The sequence below is a fragment of the Rhinopithecus roxellana genome, chromosome 1, assembly GCF_007565055.1.
Source record: "Rhinopithecus roxellana isolate Shanxi Qingling chromosome 1, ASM756505v1, whole genome shotgun sequence".
Taxonomy (NCBI): domain Eukaryota; kingdom Metazoa; phylum Chordata; class Mammalia; order Primates; family Cercopithecidae; genus Rhinopithecus; species Rhinopithecus roxellana.
In genome coordinates, this window is record NC_044549.1 from 203,630,301 (window position 1) to 203,644,966 (window position 14,666).

General features: G+C 49.8%; 1 pseudogene; it reads right to left on the reverse strand.

Moving 5' to 3' along the window:
* Positions 1-8,985: 8,985 nt before the first annotated feature.
* LOC104676368 lies at positions 8,986-10,196 on the reverse strand (annotated as a pseudogene).
* Between the last annotated feature and the right edge of the window lie 4,470 nt (positions 10,197-14,666).

Below are 14,666 nucleotides of genomic sequence, written 5' to 3' on the forward strand. Positions count from 1 at the left end.
TCATACTTGGCAAATGTGTGGGTGATAGTTCCAGTCCATAGACTGGGAGTATAGGAGGTGGAGAAGATTTAGGGGGATTTTAAATTCAGTTTTAGCTACTTGACACTTTGAGGTGCTGTTGGGAGATTTCCATGCAGAGGAAAGTTAAATGTGTGGGTTTAAAGCTCAGAAGGGAAGTCCGGACTGGGAAAACAGTCTGGTTGGCCAACAGCACATGGAGCAGGGGTTAACCAGGAGCTTGTAAACCCAGGGAGTTACACGGACAGTTTTATGGGTATGCATACATGTACACTGTTTTTCCTGGGGCAAATAAGGTTTCTGATTTCACAGGGCCCACGACCCCACAAAAGTTAAGAGCCTCTGATGAGGACAGTGGTTGATCCATGGGACAAAATAAGATTACTGTGGAACCCTGCTGGGGCAAGAAGAGAAAAGGTCCCTTCTTTTCTCTGGCTCAGCTGGCAGGTGCCATCTGTCTCCCCTCAGGCCCCTGCCTGCTGGGGATCTATACCTTGGCAACCCTTTGTCACCCTTTGGGTTCTTGTGTTTGATCGAAGTCTTTTCTGCTTTAATTTACATTTTTAACCAGAGTAATATATGTGCACAATTGTGAGAGTTCAGATAGACACACAGAACTTTTTTTTTTTTTTTTTTTTTTGAGATAGAGTCTCACTCTGTCACCAAGGCTGGAGTGCAGTGGCACCATCTCAGCTCACTGCAACTTCTGCCTCCAGGGTTCAAGTGATTCTCCTGCCTCAGCCTCCCAAATAGCTGAGATTACAGGCACCCACCTACCACGCTTGGCTGATTTTTGTATTTTTAGTAGAGACAGGGTTTCACCATATTGGGCAGCCTGGTCTCAAACTCCTGACCTCAAGTAATCCCACCTGCCTCGGCCTCCCAAAGTGCTGGGATTACAGGCGTGAGCCACTGCGCCTGGCCCACAAAACTCAAAATGAGAAACAACAGCCCCCAATATAAGAGCCTTTCCTTAGTCTGAGATGTAATTGAGTAACTCTAAGGCCTTCTCTGGCTCAGCCTCACTGTAATCTTCCCTAAAATAGTCCAGCCCCACTTCTTCCTGTCATCAAGTCCTCTCCCCTTCCTTTGACCCCTCTCACCTTTCATCTTCCCTGTCCTTGTTGTCACCACTGGTAAGCAGGACTGAGCACCCAAAGGGTGCCAAGACACTGTAGGAAGCTGGAGGATGGGTGCAGAGCCCAAGCTGTAAGCATCTTTGTCTCCCTCTTTCTCTGCCCCAGGCCTGCATGGAGTGGGACAAAGTTCACAGGCAGAACCAGGCTCAGGAACAGCTGAAGTCCTGGTCTGGCCTTCCTGTGGTTTTCCTAACTCACCAAGTTACAGGTCAGTCAGAACAGCAGCGCTTCTGACCTCGGTGAGGAGCTAGAAGGATCTGGACGGGAAGTCAGAGTCTGGGTAACAGTCCTGGCTCTGCCACCCACTAGATGTGTAACCCCGAGTCAGCCGATTCCTCTCCAGGTGCCTCAGCTTCCCCATCTGCCATATGACCAGTGATCTCTAGGAAGCCACACAGCTCAGTGTCTTGGGGGTAAGGCATCTGATATAGCCCCAACCCTCTCAGACCACGATGGTGCCGAGTCCCATGGTGTCAGCTCATGGGACATCTGCAAAGACGGGCCATTGTGGCTCCCTCCTAACTCTGCGTTCATGGGGAGTCTTCCGCCCAGAGCCTGTATTAGGAGTCCTGGGGGAGGACGCATCCTGGCTGCTTTGCCATTTCCTCAACCTGACTGGCAAGCAGCCTTTTTCCTCCCAGCCTCTACCCCACCTACTGTGTTTCATGGTGGCATAGAATGGTAATGTTTGGACCTTGCCATTCAAAGGATTTGAAGGATATTTTTATCCTTCAAGAAGATGTGAATCAAAACAGTGAATCCAAATTATACAAACACTGATTAATTTTTAGACCGATAATTTTCCAGAATGAATTTCACAAGGCCAACAATTAATTACTTAATCAATGTCCTTTATGGCACACAGTTTATTTTTATTTTTATTTTAATGAACTTCCTTTAAGGCAAGTTTTGAAACTATGACTTTATTATTTATTTATTTATTATTTATTTATTTATTTGAGATGGAGTCTCACTCTGTCACCCAGGCTGGAGTGCAGTGGCATGATCTTGGCTCACTGCAACCTCTGCCTCCCAGGTTCAAGCAAGTCTCCTGTCTCAGCCTCCCAAGTAACTGGTGTCTGGCTAATTCTTGTATTTTTAGTAGAGACAAGGTTTCACCATATTGGTCAGGCTGGTCTCAAACTCCTGACCTTAGGTGATCCACCTGCCTCGGCCTCCCAAAGTGCTGGGATTATAGGCGTAAGCCAATGTACCGGGACTGAAACTATTACTTTAATATCCTGCTAAATTTAATGGTTCCACTAACATCCTCTGTTCTTTAGGTTTTGTTTTTTTTGAGACAGGGTCTTGCTCTGTCACCCAGGCTGGAGTGCAGTGGTGCGATCTCAGGTCACTGCAGCCTCAACCTCCTAGGCTTAAGCTATCCTTCCACCTCAGCCTTCCAAGTAGCTGCATCAACAGGCAAGCGCCACCACTCCCGGCTAATTTTTGTATTTTTTTGTACAGATGGGGTCTCACCATGTTGCCCAGGCTGGTCTGGAACTCCTGGGCTCAAGCAATCTGCCCATCTTTGCCTCCCAAAGTGCTGGGATTACATGCGTAAGCCACCATGCCTGGCTCATTCTCTGTGCTGATGTGACGGGAAGTGCTGAGAAATTCAGGTGTGTGCACCTAGGTCAGTCTTGCCTGGGGACCTCCCAGAGTTCAGCTCTCTGGCTTGGGAGCCTCACCTTCTCCCTCACATGGAAAGGGAAGCTGCATGTGAAGAGCAGGATTCTGAGCCAGGCTCAGAGTTCAAACCTGGGTCTGCCTCCCTCGGCTGTGTGATTTTGCACCACTTGCTAAAAATCCCCCTGAGCCTCATCTTTCTCCCCCTCTAAAATGGGAATAATAATAGTACCTACCTGCTTACCTCAGGAGAGCTGTTTGTATTACATAAGTATGCTTGATTGTTGTCACAAACACAATAACATTACATAATCACTTGTGTGAAACTTCTGTTCCCAGCACGCCATAAACTTCTATTCCCAGCACGCCAGAAACGTCACTCACTCTGTTACTGTCAGCAGCATCATTTAAGAATCAAGCTGTTTTCTTCTTCTGGCCACCGGGTGGCACCACAGAACTGGTTCTGTGATTGTTCTGGTCTCAAGGGCAGCCTTGGGGTTTGGCTGAACCCTATGATAATACTGGTTTTCCGCAGGTCAACAACAGCCAATTACCTGCAATTTCATATGAGTCTACCTAATACTTGCAGTGCCCCCGCCCTGGGCTTCATCTCAGCGAATCCCGAACACATGCCACGGACTCACCGGCTGGGGCTCCTTGCCAGCCTTTTGGATTCTCTGTGCAGCCCAGGCTCCCCAGGATCTGGGAGGCCAGGCTGTGTCTACGGATGGCCTGAGCCTGCACGAGTCGGCCCAGGAGCCCGCCGGGACTTGCCACTGGAGACCTGGGGCCAAGGGCCCATCCGAGCTGGGAAGAGAGGGCTAGAAAGAGAGCATTAGAATTGAGGGGGCTCGGCGCAGAGGCTCATGCCTGTAATTGCAGCACTTTGGGAGGCCGAGGGCGGTGGATCACCTGAGGTTAGGAGTTCAAGACCAGCCTGGCCAACATAGTGAAACTCCATCTCTACAGAAATTCAAAAATTAGCCGGGCATGACGGCGTGCACGTGTAGTCCCAGCTACTCAGGAAGCTGAGGCAGGAAAATCACTTGAACCCGGGAGGCAGAGGTTGCAGTGAGCCCAGATTGCACCACTGCACTCCAGCCTGGGCGACAGAGCGAGGCTCTCTCTCAAAAAAAAAAAGAAAGAAAGGAAGGAAGGAAGGAAGGAAGGAAGGAAGGAAGGAAGGAAGGAAGGAAGGAAAGGAAGAAAAAAATTGAGGACAGAGGCTGCAATCACAGGAACTCGATTTGTAGAAGCAGAAGGCTCCCATGTTGTATTAGTAGACTTTTCCTTGCTGAGCCCAGGAAGCATTTCCCAAGAAACTCAAAAGACTCACCATGCCCCACTGACCCTGACCTTCTGCTCCTTGTGTCTCCTTTCTGGCTTTGGGCCCCCAGCATTGTGAAAGGAATTGAGAAACATTGGAAAGATCTCAGATCATTCTCAGAATTGCCTGGTGAGTCTAATAGTGGTGTTGACTCACCTGAAGGCTGGAGGGGGCCCCAAGCCCTACAGCTCTGGGCCTGAGGCCGCTCCTCAGACAAACAGTCCCTGGGCTGAACTGAAGCTAAGCTCTGCGTTTGCAGGGAGGTTCCTGTGGGTGCTCTGCCTGTGTCTTTCTAGCCGGAAGGTCCCAGGGTTTTCCGTATGTGGAGGGACTTGGGTGTGCCAAAATAACAGGAGCACTTCATGAGCAGCTTTTTCATATTTGTGCATTTATTTAACATTCTCTTCAGCGATAAGGGCACACACAAGTTGTCCCTGTTTTTAAGAATTTAAGGAGATTTTCTTTTCTTTTTGGGAAGGAGTCTTACTCTGTCGCCCAGGCTGGAGTGCAGTGGCACAGTCTTGGCTCACTGCACCTCTTCCTCCTGGGTTTAAGCGATTCTCCTGCCTCAGCCTCCCATGTAGCTGGGATTACAGGCGTGCGCCACCACGCCCAGCAAATTTTTGTATTTTTAGTAGAGACAGGTTTCACCATGTTGGCCAGGCTGGTCTCGAACTTCTGGCCTCAAGTGATCCGCCTGACTCAGCCTCCCAATGTGCTGGGATTACAGGTGTGAGCCACTGCACCAGAGCTAAGGAAATTTTTTTCTAAAAAGGTTACCTTCTTTTTAGAAATTTAAGAATGGCTTAATATTATGAAATCTATCAATGTGATTGATCATATTAATATTGAGCATATAAAAGAGAAAAATGATGTGATCATCCCCACAGATACTGAAAAATTCAACAGTTTATTTTTGGTAAACACTCTTTTTTTTTTTTTTTTTTTGAGGCGGAGTCTCGCTCTGTCGCCCAGACTGGAGTGCAGTGGCCAGATCTCAGCTCACTGCAAGCTCCGCCTCCCGGGTTTACGCCATTCTCCTGCCTCAGCCTCCCGAGTAGCTGGGACTACAGGCACCCGCCACCTCGCCCGGCTAGTTTTCGTATTTTTAGTAGAGACGGGGTTTCACCGTGTTAGCCAGGATGGTCTCGATCTCCTGACCTCGTGATCCGCCCGTCTCGGCCTCCCAAAGTGCTGGGATTACAGGCTTGAGCCACCGCGCCCGGCGGTAAACACTCTTAATAAAAGAGAAATAGGTGTATTTTCTTAATACGAAACAATATACTTATCTCAGTATAAAAGCCAGCATCATACTTAATGGGGGACACAATAAAAGTTCTCCCAAACTTGAAGTCAAGAACAAAAGAGGTTTATCCATTTTTACAGCTATTGCTTAATATTTTTCTGGATGTGTTAGCCAATATAATTTGACAAGAGGTAGAATATAGAGATAGAGAAATCAGAATGGAGGAAGAATTATTATTTTCAGATCAAAATAGCTGTATACTTGGAAAACACAAAGGATTTTATTCAGAAATTACACACCAAATGCTGGTGAGGATGAAAAGCAATAGGAAGGGCCATTGTTGGTGGGAATGCAAAATGGTATACAGCCAGTTCGGGAGACAGCCGGCAGTTCCTTACAAAACTAAACATGCTCTTACCACGCAATCCAGCAGTTGAGCTCCTTGATATTTATCCAAATGAACTGAAAACTCAGATCTACACAAAAGCCTGTACATGAACGTTTACAGCAACTTTAACCATAATCGCCAAAACCTGGTAGCAACCAAGCTGTTCTTCAGTAGGTGAATGCACCAGCTCTGGTGCACTCCGACTGTGGAATATGACTCAGCACTAAAGCAACCAAGCTGTTCTTCAGTAGGTGAATGCACCAGCTCTGGTGCACTCCGACTGTGGAATATGACTCAGCACTAAAGCAACCAAGCTGTTCTTCAGTAGGTGAATGCACCAGCTCTGGTGCACTCCGACTGTGGAATATGACTCAGCACTAAAGCAACCAAGCTGTTCTTCAGTAGGTGAATGCACCAGCTCTGGTGCACTCCGACTGTGGAATATGACTCAGCACTAAAAAGAAATAAGCTCTCAAGCTGCAAAAAGACGTGGAGGAATCTTAAACACATATTACTAAACTGAAAAAAGCCCATCTGAAAGGGTTATATACTATGCGATTCCAACGATATGACATTCTGGAAAAAGCAAAACTATGGGGACAGTAAAAAGATCAGTGCTTGTCAGGGGTTGCGGGATAGGGCCCGTTGTGGAGAGGTAGGGCCCACAAGATTTTCAGGGAAGTGAAACCATCCTATATGATACTGCAGAGGTAGATGTCAGCACATGTCTCAACCCATGGAATGAGCAACACCAAGAGTAAACCCTAACGTGAACTGCGGACTTCGGTCGACAATGATGTGTCAGTGTAGGCTCATCGGCCGTAACAAATGTACCCGTCTGGTGCAGGGTGGCGGTGGGAGGTGGTGTGTGTGGTGAGGGTTTGGGGGCATGTGGGAAATCTCTGTGCTTTCCACTTAGTTTTGCTGTGAACCTAAAGTTGCTCCAAAAAAATAAAATCTAGCTGGGCGCGGTGGCTCATGTCTGTAATCCCAGCACTTTGGGAGGCCGAGGTGGGTGGATTGGTTGGGTCATGAGTTCAAGACCCGTGTGGCCAATGTGGTAAAACCCCATCTTTACTAAATATGCAAAAATTAGCCAGGCGTGGTGGTGCATGCCTGTAATCCCAGCTACTCGGGAGGCTGAGGCACGAGAATTGCTTGAGCACAGGAGGCGGAGGTTGCAGTGAGCCGAGATGGCGTCACCGCACTCCAGCCTGGGCAGCAGAGCAAGATTCAAAAAAGAAAAAAAGAAAAAAAAAAAGTGCAGGTGTATCAAGAAATGGTGCTACCTGTTTGTCTATCTCCCAGATATGGAAGCCAGGATGGAATCCTCTATGAATTAGAAACACATACTGAAGTATGAATGGTTTTTAAAACATAAGTGAACAATAAAGTGAGAAAGGGAATGCAATTTATTAGCACAGGACAGTGTATATTAAAGACACACACACAAAAATATGCCTTTGACAAAGACGCAGGGCTACACATCAGAGACATTGCAATGGATGGCCATGGTGGGGCGAGGGGGAGGTGGGGACAGGAACTGGGCCCAGAGATGAAGGGGGGAAGAGGAATGAAACAGGAGAAGGGCCTCAAGGCTGATGCTGGCAATAAACTCTGAACTGAGGTGGATGATGAGCCCAGCCCTGTATACACCTTCCAGTTACAGGCATGATTACAATCTTTCCTATCAGCAGAAAGGCTTGTGCATGTGACCGTAGATGTCATGTGACCAGGGGGCAGCAGGTTCTCCCCGGAAAATCCCAAGCTGGGGGCCCGAAGACAGGTCTGGAGACAGGGGCTGCACATTCCTGCCAGGAGCGCAGTGTCAGCGGCCCTCCCAGCCCAGACAAAGTCCCCTCAAAGTTGGCCTCTCTGTCTTGGGGGAAGCACAGCATACTGGCCACAGCTTAGCTTGAGTTTCTGGATTTCTCAAGCCACAAGCTTGAAATTCCCAAGAGCAAAGTTCTCCAGGCTGGTCCCAAGGCTGGGCGATGTTTGGCTTTCCAGCTCCCTTTCCCATCTCACCTCCTGCTCCCAGAGGAACGTCTGTGTTGGGAGCAAGCAAAGCCCCGGGATGGGCCACAGGAAATCTCAGAGAGAAATGGTCCCGAATGACAACCTTCAGAGCATCAAGGAGTTTTTTTTAAATGTAAAGTTACCTAAGGACTTGGATAGACATTTTTCCAAAGAAGATATTCAAATGGCCAGTAAGTACATGACAAGATGCTCAACATCATTAATCATTAAGGAAATGCAAGTCCAAACCAAAACGAAACACCACTTCACACCCATTAGGATGACTTTTATAAAACAGAAAATAAGTGTTAGGATGTGAAGAAATGGGAACTCCTGTGCCCTGTTGGTAGGAATGTCAAATGGCACCACTACTGTGGAAAACAGTATGATGATTTCCCCCAGATTAAACACAGACTTTCCACAGGATGCAGCAATCCCACTTCTGGGTATATAGACAAAGGACTTGAAAGCAGGAACTCAAACAGAGATGTGTATACTCATGCACATAGCAGCACTGAAAAGATGGAAGCAACTGGCTGGGCGCGGTGGCTCACACCTGTAATCCCAGCACTTTGGGAAGCCGAGGCGGGTGGATCACGAGGTCAGGAGATGGAGACCATCCTGGCTAACACGGTGAAACCCTGACTCTACTAAAAATACAAAAGAAAAATTAGCTGGGCGTGGTGGCGGGCGCCTGTGGTCCCCGCTACTTGGGAGGCTGAGGCAGGAGAATGGTATGAACCTGGGAGGCGGAGCTTGCAGTGAGCTGAGATCCGGCCACTGCATTCCAGCCTGGGCAACAGAGCGAGACTCTGTCTCAAAAAAAAAAAAAAAAGATGGAAGCAGCCCAAGTGCCCATTGACGGATGAATGCAAACCCAAAATATATAGACTATATATACAGGAATATTATATATGTTTATTTAATATATAATTTATATATATTTATTTATTTATGTTTATATAATATATATTTTAAGGCTGTAAAATATTCTCATATAATATGTAGAAATATAATATTATTTATATATTATATATTATTTATATATTATATAATTATATATTACCTATATTATATATTATATTATATATCTACATGTATTATACAGGAATATTATACAGTCTTAAAAAGGAAGGACATTCTTTTTTATTTTAGAAACTGATGTTTATTTTCCATCAACCTTATTTCCATGTTGCTGAAGAGCCTGTGCAGGAACAGCTTAGGACCATTCAGTGGTTGCTGCTACCCATTCAGTGGCCTGAATTCAGTGGTCTGAGCAGTGGGAGCTGCAGACCAGTCTTCTGTGGCAGGCTGAGCATGCCAGTCTTCAGTAGGGAACTGTTGAATAGGCACAGAGGGCACCTGCACGCCGTCAGGCCAGTCTGCAACCTCAGGCTGAGCAGCCATGAACTCGGGAGCTGGAGCATCCATTCACCCTGAAATTCCTCCTTGGTCACAGTGTTTTCAGCAGCAGGCTGCTCTTTTTCAAGCTCTTCAGGATCTCTGTAGAAGTAGAGATCAGGCATGACCTCCCATGGGTGTTCGAGGGAAATGGCACCACGCATGCACAGAACTTCCCGAGCCAGCATCCACCACATCTGACCCACTGAGGGAGCTCCCTTGTTGCATGGGATGGCAATGTCCACATCGCGCAGAGGAGAATCTGTGTTATGAGCAGTGGTGGGTAGGTTAACATAAGATGCCTCCGTGAGAGGCTGGTGGTCAGCCCTGGGGTCAGTAACCACAAGAAGCCGTGGCTCCCGGAAGGCTGCCTGGATCTGGTTAGTGACGGTTCTAGGACTGAAGCGGCCAGCAATTGGAGTGGCTCCAGTGGCAGCAGCAAACTTCAGCACGGCCCTCTGGCCAGTATTCCTGGAGGATATAACCCTCACATCAGCAGGGTTTTCTTTCTTTCTTTTTTTTTTTTTTTTTGAGGCGGAGTCTCGCTCTGTCGCCCGGACTGGAGTGCAGTGGCCCGATCTCAGCTCACTGCAAGCTCCGCCTCCCGGGTTTGCGCCATTCTCCCGCCTCAGCCTCCCGAGTAGCTGGGACTACAGGCGCCCGCCACCTCGCCCGGCTAGTTTTTGTATTTTTAGTAGAGACGGGTTTCACTGCGTTAGCCAGGATGGTCTCGATCTCCTGACCTCGTGATCCGCCCGTCTCGGCCTCCCAAAGTGCTGGGATTACAGGCTTGAGCCACCGCGCCCGGCCATCAGCAGGGTTTTCAATGGCAACAATGGCACGGGCCGCCAGCAGAAGCTTCTCCCAGGTCCTCTTCAGATTTATGAAGTAGATGCCGTCACTTTTCCTTTTATAGATGTACTGTTCCATCTGCAAGTCAAGATTGGTGCCACCTAAGTGGGTTCCTGCTGCAAGGAACTTAAGGACATCCCCCTTCTTCATTTGAAGGACATCAAGGGCTCCGGACATTGTGAAAATTTCCTTTAAGTTACGATGGAAATCCAGAACAACGCCGGATGGACCCCTCTGCAGGTAGCGCAGAAAGGCAAAAGGAAGGAAATTCTGATACACACTACAACATAGATGAAATGTGAAGGCTAAGTTTCAAGCAGAATAAGCCAGTCGCTAAAGGACAAATACAGTATGTATATCCCACTTATATGAAGTGCCTAAAATGACCAAGTTCATAAAGGCAGGAAGTGGAATGGTGGTTGCCAGGGGCTGAGGGGCTGGGGAAATGAGTCCGTGTTTAATGGGTCAGAGTTTCAGTTGGGGATAAAAGAGTTCTGGAGATGGATGGGGGGCAATGACCGCACAACAGTGTCAATGCCACAGAACCGTACACTTACAATGCTGAAAATGTTGTCTTTTATCACAATTTTTAAACAGTTGCTTAAGAAGAGACTAAGCAAAGCAGATGCATTTCAAAGCAACCCCCACCCCTCTCCTTGGTGAAGTCTCAGAAGGAACTTGAAGCTGGAGTAGAAAGAAAGGAAGCCTGGCTCTTAATAAGTTCTTTGCCTCTAACGGAAACGAAACGGGAATAGAGTGAGGTCTCATGCGTTTGGTCCTGAGGCCGTCCTGGGCGAGGGCAGATCCTGTTGACCTCTGCTGAGCAGGATCCGGCTCCCCCGTCTTTCTGCAGGGAGCCAGGCCTGGAAACAGGGGTGCACGTGCTTACCCTTGTATACACGCATCCGTCACATCCACATGGGGACCTGCCCGTGTGTTTAGAATATGTTACGCCATTCTCCGTGCCTTAGTATCTGGGCAGGTGGCCCTATTTTTCCCTTCAAGTCACTCCTTCCTAGCCAGTCCCATGCTCTGCTGCAGGGCCAAAGACCCCTCACGCAGCAGGGCCAATGGCAGGACAGGCCTTTAGGCGGACGGCTTTCTGCTCTAGTTACCCCCAGCAAGAGGGGGTGGGCCTCACGCCCTGACCAAGGCTCAGATGAGCAGCCAGTGCGGGCTGAAAAGTTTTGCTGTGGAATTCTGTCCTCTCAACCATAAGTGCAGTCCCAGCCTGTCTCCAGCTCTGGCGTGGCCAGCACTTTTGTTATCAGTGATGAGCTCTGCTCTGACAAACGCTGACCAGCCTCCTGCTCCTGGGGCCACCTGGCCAGTGTCCTTGAGATGATTGTGGAGAACTGGAGCAGACGCGATAAATGCAATTGCACCTGGACTTTGGTTCGAGTGTCCTGGAGGCTGCAGGCAGGTGGTCCAGCCAGGCCTGGGGGAGACTCACGACGACCACCCTCTGGGGCTGGCTGTGCCTGTGTTCAAATCCAAGCGAGTTCCTCGGTTCCTCACCTCCCAGTCCTGTAGAATGGGGATAATGCAGATAGCTCCGCTGCGGGGGCCGGGAGGGAGAAGAGGAGGTCACACCTAAGGTTGGCAATTGATTGTCAAAATGAGACACTCCTGGGAAACCTGGGGCCTTTTGCTTCCTTTCCAGCCCACGATGGGTGGTCTGGGTTCTAGGAAACCAGCAAGAGCTGGAGAGGGAGGAAAGGGAGCGAGAAAGCAGAGTGAATGAGTGGGGGTTGGGCATGAGCTCACCCCAGTGGCACTAAGCCTAGTGCCCAGAGCCTGGCATTGGGAAAGCTAGCTTCTTCTCCCTCCCAGTACCAAAACTAGCACCAGAGAGAACTCTGAGGCTGTCTAGCTGCAGGTGAGACCGTCCTTCACCTCTTCACCAAGGGAAGTTAAGCAGAGGGTCAGGGCACGCCTTGGAGCTGGGATAGTGCTGCCTGACGGTTTGATCTCTCCGGGTTGGTGTCATCCGGGCATCATCTTCATCGTCTTCATGTTTTAGCATTGGTGAGGGTGTACACGGGAACAAGGGTGAGGGGGGCAGCAGAGAGCCTATGGGGTGTTCTGTGCCCAGCCCTGACCAACAGAACAATCATAAGCTGCTATGGGTTGAGTGGTGTCCCTCCCAAATTCCTGTGTTGAGGTTCTAACTCCACCCACTGCCTCAAAATGGGACATTATTTGAAAACAGGGTTGTTTGAGATGTCACTAGTTAAGATGAGGTCATTAGGATGGGCCTTAATCCAGTATGACTGATGTCCTCCTAAAAGCGGGGAATTTGGACACAGACGCACAAAGAGTGCCGTGTGAAGACAGAGGCCGAGTGTGGGTGGTGCCTCTGCGGGCCAAGGAACCAGCCCTGCTGACATCTTAGTGTCAGACGCCCGGCCTCTGGGACCGTGGGACGATACACTTCTGTCGTGTGAAAGCTGCTCAGGTTGTGGTACCTTGTTACGACAGCCCTGGCAAACCAACACACATCCCCTGGGAAAGGGCTCAGCCTCCGGACCAGGGGTAGATACTGGCCAGCCTGATGCCAACAGTGATTCTTTTTAAAATCAGCTCTGCACTCTACGAGTTGCCAGGGAGGACCAAGCTCCTCAGTATTCCTGGAACTCCCCCGGGACCAGTCCAGCTTCCGGGAGGCAAAACTAATGTCTCATCTCATTCATGCGTTCAGCAAACACTGTCTGGGCGACAGCTCTGTGGCAGATGAGGCTGGGCACTGGGAATGTACTGGGCAGGGGGCAGGCTCTGTCCCTGCCCTTAAAGGGCTCGCTGGCAGCCTGGAAGGGAGACAGGCACTTCCCAAATACAGGCTCTTCATGGAGTGTGACAGCGAGAACCTGGGCTGAAGGACGGCCCAGGGACCTCTGGTCTCTTTCCCTAGGGCAGCCTCCTTTCTCACGCATGCAAGGCCTTTGAGGAACGAAGATCTTGGTTCTCAGGACAGCTTCTCACAGGTGGTAGGAAAGGTGCCTCTCCCAAGGAACGTGGGGTGGCTGGCTGTCCAAGTCAACCTCTTACCCCCCGGCAGGCACTGTTTGTGAGAGCGCTCCCCGAGAAGCCTGCACACACATCTCGTCCTCGAGTGTTTTCCTGGGAACCCGACCTGTGACAGCTGGTGCCGGGAAGGATCCTAGGAACAGACTCTAAAATGGGACCTTGGGGCTGGGTGCCCTGCCGGCCGGCTCGCAAGGAGGACCAGGCACACGGCTGTGGCACAGCTGTTCCAATTCGCCCGGCGGGGAGCGGGTGGGGAGCGGGTGGGAGGGATGTGCTGATGGAGGCTGGTCCCGCACACTGTGTCCTGTGACGCCGCAGCTGGGAACCAGACCCTGGGTTCGGGTCTGGAGCTGTGATGACTTAACTCCCCATCAGCAGGGAGTCCTGTCTCCTAAACGCCTTGGTTTCCTGAACTATGAGGGGTGAGGTGAGCTGATTGGCCAAGCTGATTCACTGTGGTCCCTTCCAGCTCTAGCATCCTACACAAGCCGGAGAACTAGGGAGAAGGGTTTGGGCGGGATGGGAGAGCCCTGGAGCCAAGAGTGTGAATAAGCGAAGGGGAGTGGATGGAGGAGATTTTCTGGGGCCCACGCTGCCCGAAGCAACCTGTTTCATCCTGGGCTCAGGCCCTCCCCTTCCTCCCCCAAGTCCTCCCAGGTTCTGGGGCGAGGGCACCTGTCGCTGACCCAGCTGAGCCTGGATTTTAGTCTACGTTCCTCAGGATGCCCTTGCCTCCTGGACTTCCTTTTCTTCCTCTTGCGTCTGTCCCAGTATGGCAGGAGTGTGCACTCAGGACCATTAGCAGTTGGGGAAGTTGGAGAGGACATTGCTCAGGCACAGGTTTCTGGGTTGTGGAGCCTTGAGGAGCCTCTGGGCTGTGGGTGCCCTTCCTGCATCCCCCCCACCAGCCAGCCCACAGGCAGGCACTCAGGGAAGACATGGAGGCTCTGAAGGCCTAAGTGACTGCTTGAAGGCCACACAGCTAGTCACAGGGCCACATCCACCACTTCCACATCCAGGACTGAGTAGCTCCAAGCCAGAGCTCCTTCTGCAGCCCCCTCATCTTCCTCATTGAGGCCACCTGCATTGTTCAGAGTCGAGAGGTGACATTGGGACTGTGATTGGGACAGCGGAAGTTTTCCTTTGTTGTTGTTGTTGTTGTTGTTTTTGAGATGGAGTCTTGCTCTGTCGCCCAGGCTAGAGTGCAGTGGTGCGATCTTGGCTCATTGCAACCTCTGCCTCCTGGGTTGAAGCGATTCTCCTGCCTCAGCCTCCTGAGTAGCTGGGATTATAGATGCCCGCTACCACGCCCGGCTAATTTTTGTATTCTTAGTAGAGACAGGGTTTTGCCATGTTGGTCAGGCTGGTCTCGAACTCCTGACCTCAGATGATCCACCTGCCTCGGCCTCCCAAAGTGCTAGGATTATAGGCATGAGCCGCTGTGCCCAGCTCTTTTACTTGTTATTTGCTTGTTTATTTATTCATTCCAAAATGATACTGAATAGTTATTTAAAAGGCTTTTAAATTCAAAATAAAGAGTTAAAGAAACTAAAACAAAGTTTAAAGAAAGTAAAAATTACCCTTAAATTCCACCAACTGGAGCTAGTCACTGTTAACAGT